Source organism: Camellia sinensis, chromosome 11, assembly GCF_055761805.1.
Source record: "Camellia sinensis isolate YWXY chromosome 11, ASM5576180v1, whole genome shotgun sequence".
NCBI classification, from domain to species: domain Eukaryota; kingdom Viridiplantae; phylum Streptophyta; class Magnoliopsida; order Ericales; family Theaceae; genus Camellia; species Camellia sinensis.
Window position 1 is genome coordinate 69,108,380 of NC_138971.1, and position 6,316 is coordinate 69,114,695.

General features: G+C 34.3%; 1 non-coding gene across 1 annotated transcript; it reads right to left on the bottom strand.

Annotated features, from left to right (window-relative positions):
- Positions 1-4,729: 4,729 nt before the first annotated feature.
- On the bottom strand, positions 4,730-5,413 carry LOC114282061 (uncharacterized). The gene is made up of 3 exons (XR_014345268.1): positions 5,307-5,413; positions 5,045-5,160; positions 4,730-4,864 (listed from the first exon to the last, which is right to left on the bottom strand). It is a non-coding gene; the product is annotated as an uncharacterized LOC114282061 (transcript).
- Positions 5,414-6,316: the final 903 nt, after the last annotated feature.

Here is a 6,316-nt window from a genome sequence, read left to right on the forward strand (position 1 = left end):
CAGAGCCTCGATTGAACAAGGGGTCTTCCACACTATTTTGGTTGGCAAGGTGAAGGTATACCATGCTGAAAGCAAATTGTCTTCGAGGCAATGAAGGCGGTCAAATGGTACATAGGGGTATACCACTGAGTGGCGAGAAGAAAGAGGAATCGAAGTAGCGTCATCAAATTCAACAAGTCTATGGTGAATTCGCTCCCTTGTCTAAGGTTGGGTTAATTTTGGCCAGGCATTCCAACCGGTAGTTTTCGTAGAGGAAGAGGCAGCCTCATCTCATGCAGAGATCTTTGGAGTAGATTTAGAGCCTTCGAGATCCATTTGAGCAATGAATGAAAGTTCTTTCGATGTTGTGCATTATTGTCCGAAACTTGTTCATATGCTTGATCATTGAAGAAAAAAGTTTGATTGGCCATCAAGGATGTATCAGTCCAATTGGTTGCATAGGTAGTGGAGGTATGGTTCAAGAACAAAAGGAAGTTCAGTGTTTTAAACATTGCTTGAAGACAGTTATACTTCCAGAACAATTAATTACCATGCACGTCCTAGAACATGGGCAGTAGTTCATCGGTCCACTAATATCACCAAGTTTTGGTTATATTAGTACGAGAGGTAATGTTGGCGATATATTTTGTACAAGCCAATCACAGTCTGACATGTGGTTCATAAGGGATAATTTGGGGAGTCAGTGAAGGTTTGAAGTCTTCAACAAACACGTGGCAACTTATATCAATGGCAATGGATCTGTGAGACACTGGAACAATTAAGATGTGCAGGGTGATGTGGCCAAACGATTGCTTACAATTTAAATTCAAATATAGAAGGGAAGCCCAACTGCAAGAATGATGTAGTGGAAGCAAGCTGTTCGAAGCCATGTCCAGTGATCATGTAGATTACTTCGACAGCTATCACCCGCTTCAACGGTAATCAGGCACTTCGACAGTTATCGTAAGAGCCTATAAATAGATGAGAAGGTTGATAGTGAAAAGATCTAGAACCAGATCCAGAAAGTAGTTTATTTACTTTACATTTTCCAGTCCTTTATTTCCAGTCATTTACTTTCCTGCACTGCATTTCAAATTCCTAGGAGTAGTAGTTTTGAGTTAGTTTGTTGCTATAACCCCATTCGAAGCTGTAAAAGTACGAAGGTAGTAAACTCTTATTTACTTAATGAAATTTGATTTCTGACACTATTCTTCCTCTTTCTTTTACTTTTGTGATCAGTCTTCTGAATTTTCTTTCAAAATAAGTCACCAGTAAAAGTTCTTTTCATTGAGGCTAAAAAGAACTTCGAAGCAATTGTCTAATTAATTGGTTGGCATTTACTAGCTTTGTAAAGACTTATTGATCCTTATTGGCACGCTTTAATTACGCTTCTAACTTTCGAAAGCCAAAAAATCCAACAAAAGCATTTTCTTATATTAATTAGTTACGTTGTTAAAATTAATGCATTAATTATTATATTAGTGGTGGTGGTAGTGGTGGTGGCGGCGCCAGTGGGGTGAAGGTGGAGGTATTAGGGTAGTGGTGTGGTAGTAGTGGTGGCAGCGATGGCAGTAATAGTAGTGGAGGTGGTGGTAGCAATGATAGTCCTAACCATGGCGGTAGTGCTAACTTCTTTTTTTTTTTTTTCTCTCTCTCTCTCAAAATATTCCTACTATAGTTACATGGATAGTTATGTCTTAATTATTATTATTATTATTAGTATTTTCAAATCTCTCGACTTTTGATTTTTTTTTAAAACGTAGTGTTATTCAAATCTAAAAATTAAACTCACTTTTCAAATTCAGTGATTAATTAACCAATCATTCTTTTGTATTATTACTCTCCCTCACATTTTTTTCCCTTTTAAATATCAATTAATCGTATCACTTAGGTGCTATTTGATAAAGTTAAAAAACTGAAAACTGAAAAATATGTATTGAAAACTGAATACTGAATTTTTTAAGCTGAAAAGTTGTTTGATAGATATAAAATCAAAAATTTTAAATTATACATTTTAATTTTTATATTGTGATGGTGGCAGTGACATAATGGTGGTAGTGGCATTATGGCAGTGGTGGCCGCAGTGGTGGTAGTGACATGGTGGTGGTAGCGATGTCAGTGGTAGTAAATGATGGTAGTGTTTATGCCAATAATGACAATGATAATGAAGGTTATGACAATAGTGGTGGTGGCGATAGCATGGTGGTGGTAGCGGTACTAATAGTGGTCATGGTGGTGGTGGCGGTGGTAGTAATAGTGGCAGTGGCATGATGGTGTTGGTGGTTGTAGTAACAGTGGTAGTGGTAGTGGTGGTGGCGGCATGGTGGTGATAGCAGTAATGATGGTAGTGACAGTGACATGATAGTGGTGGCACTAGTGGTGGTGGTGGTGGTGGTGAGTTTATAATAGTGTATATTGATACTTATGTTTAGTATTTATAAATTCAGTTAGATTTAGGTAAGTTTTATATAACTTAAATTTTCTTAAATTTTAGTGTACATTTTAAGAGACATTTAAATTTTTAAGTGATATCAATTATGATTATTAAACGGATTTAATTGATTATCACTTAATCAATTCAATCTTAAATGTTAAATCATATTATCAAATACCTCCTTTCACATTATTAAATCTAAAAAATTAATATTTAAATTTCAAATTCAATCATATAATTTATATCCTTATTTTTTTAAAAACAAAATGATGATATAGTGAGTGTTGTCACTTCGAGGATATGTACAAGTGATCTTTATTTGAGAGACATGTGAGGTGGGATAAACAAAGTGGAAAGCTGAACAAAAAAAGTGGCCAACTCTCATAAGCTTTTGATGCCTCCCTCCATCACTCTTTGAAAGGTTTGGAACGTGTGCATCCTTCGAACAATCCAACCTTCTTTATGGGAACAATAATTGTTAGGGATTTAGGGTTTAAGGTAAAAATGAATTATTTGGAGTTACTTATTTTTATTTAAATGAGTTGATTATAATTTATGTTTATTTACCAATCTATGTTAAATTGTTTGGAATGATTTTTACTTATAATTTATTAAATAGAAATAACTCAAATAAATTGAAAAAAAATATTATTATCTAAAAGTTCTTGCAGGGATGTTTTTGACTTCTACTTTTTATTTTTTCTTTTTTTATATTATTAACTTTTAACTTACTACAAATTGTACCAAATAGGTACCGTGATCCTTAATTAAAATAGTCATAATTAATGAATCCTATTAAATTAAACGAATATATTCAGTCCGTTCCATTTTGATAGTCCCTTTTGAAAATTCTTAATTTTTTTAGGAGACATGTAATTTTTACATTTGAATTTAATTTTAGAGCACTTATTTCAATAATGCCCTTCTCTTTTTTAATTTTTAATAACTTTTTATCCATTTAAAAAGGATAATTTTGAAAAACTAATATTATTTACACTGCTGGAAATTAAGCTTTTAGCGGCGTTTAAAAAACGCCGCTATAAGTACCAAAAACGTCGCTAATTATTTCTATGACGTTTAGTACCAAACGTTGACGACGTGGCCGTCGCTATAAGTTTATGGCGTTTGGAAAACGTCGCTGTATTAGTATAGGCGGCGCCAAATGTCCTGCCCTAACAATATTGTCACGTCACCACGACGTTTTTAAAACGCTTTCATAGGCTTTTTTATTTTTAAAAACTCCAACCGTTTATAGTGGCATTTTAAAAACGCCGTCTTATCTTTCTTTTTTCTTTTTTTTTTGGTTTTGAAATTGTGCTAATTTTATGTGATTGAACTAAAAGAACATTAATAATAAAACTAAATAATACTAATATGAAATAATAGCACTCCCATTCAAATCACAAATATGGCATTAATTTTCCTACAAAATAACATATCCAAAAATTGAATTCACAATTCTCAATCAAAAAATTACTACCTTATATACAAAGCCACAAAATAACATTACCCTCTCTCTCTCACCACTCCCCCATTTAATACAAAAAATAAGAAGTGAACCAAAACACCCACTGTCAGATCCAAGGAAAAAAAGAAAAAATAAGAGAAATAAAAAACCAAAGGATTTTAACACAAAAAATCCTGAAAAAATTGCTGGCCCTTTGGCAACTAATTCAGAAGTTGTGGTTGGATCCGATGACAATTTGGTAAACAACTTCTTCACTTGCTCAACAAGGTCCTCATGCTTCACAGCTCCAGAAGCAACAATTACCTAGAATATGACTTTTGGAGAGACAGAAGAAAAAATATCATTTTCTCAAATGTTGATCCTACTAATCAATTTACAAATCACTGGTCAGAATAGAGCACTATAGACCTAAATTTTAAATGAACCTCAAACAAACAAGAAGAAAGGAACATACAGTCAGCGGGTACATAATTGATAGTTTTTACCAAGAATGAATATCAACCTATGAAGTAAAATCATAGAATGGTTTATTTCATTCAAACAAGCGTCGAGAAGGAAAGATAAAATAAAATCAGTCAATCACTGTCACTAGCATTCAATATGACCTATTGATGGCATTCAGTTAAAAGATTTTCTTTAGCAGTCACAATATTAATTCTTCAAATCTGTAGAAAGGGCAAGGTGGTAGGTGAGACGTCTATTTGTAAATTGCTCCACTAGTGTAGGATAAAATATGTGCTATTTTAGCAGACGATATTCTACATTGTTGGAGTGTTTTACGTTGTGTTGTGCTTCTGTAGTACTGCTACACCTAAATACTACATCAATGAAGTTGCTCTAATGTTCTTGTCATGCATCAACATGTCTTCTATGACCCTCAATCAAAGAAAAAAGGAAAAGTAACAGAAGGAACTCATGTAGTACCTTTAAGGCATAACCACCCACGCATTAACTCATGAGCAAGAATCGCACCTGTCAGTAATCTGTATAAAACGAAGATGTGTCCATAAGAGTTCATAACATTAACCATGGTTTGCCACTTACAAGAGTAAACAACAAAAACATCATATGGAAGTGTAGAAATGTAAAGTGTCAAACAATTATAAAACAGAGAGACAGAGGGCGTGAAAAAGTGAGTGTGTGAAAAAAGCACCAAATATTACCTTGGGAGACCATACAGAACAAGAATGGCTGTGACTTCACACTTTCGAGTCAGCTTTTGATGTTGTGTTCTCATTCCTACAAGTCGGTGGTTCCCTACTCTTGGCCTTTTAAGTATCTAGATTTTTTTTTATAATCAAAAAGAGAGAGAGAGAGAGAGAGAGAGAGAGAGAGAGAGAAAGAGAGAGAATCACCTATTAGGTACATAGTTTAACAAAATTTAGTAAACAAAGAAAAATTCAATCATCTGGTTATCCAACATACACTGGTAACTGTCTGCTCTTCTGACAAACATAAACCCCTTGTTTCAGGCATGTGATGGAAGCCCTGGAAAGAAAGTTATCTACATTAGAAAAATTCTATAAATCAGGAACATAAAAAATGGAGAGAATTCATTTGTTACATTTTTTTCTCAAGTATTCCATAAAAGAAAACTTATGTGGTTTTGCAGGAGATACTAATTTGTAAGCTATCTTACCTCAAGTATTCCATGTCCAAAACTACTCTTCCTAAATGCACTCCACTCTGGTTGTCTGTCCCAACAAAATTTGCCTTTTGCAGGGCCAGGCGAGAAATTCAAATGGCATACCCCTCCAATTTCTGGTAAGTATTCTGTGGTGGACATTTGTCATCTGCATGATCAACATCAGTTGTTTCTATGTTTCCACCATCTCCAACTGTTATGTAAATAGGACCACATGGGTCAAGTGTATAATTGTAGACTCTATTCAAACCAACCCAAGGCATGAGAATATGAAAAGAAATATGTGCACTGACCTGCCATATATGTATTGGGCCAAGAAAGCTGAGTCTAACAGGACACAACTTATGAATTTCAAGATCCAACAAGACCCTTGTAACGAGCATAGGAAATGAAAAGTACAAAAATGATGGCACAAAATGCCCCTGCACAGATGACCACCTGGTGCCATCAAGGAAATGAGCATTTAAGTCAAAATTAAAACTAGCAGTTAACAAATATATTGCCAAATTTAACAGGTGAAATTCCAGGCATACCCATTTGAACATGTAGCCGTAATGATCATTCCATGTATATGGAATATTCATGCCAAATATTCCGGCCACCAAAGAATAGATGGATAAAGAAACAGTTCCTGAACTTAGAAAAAGCTCTAGCTGCAGCCATACAGTAAAAATATGAAAAATTTCTATTAGAATTCTTAGAAAAAGCTCAGCACGGTAACAAGCATAAAAAACAAATTACACGACAAGAAGTTTAATTTAAGCTCTAAAGAAGAAGATTATATTGTCAT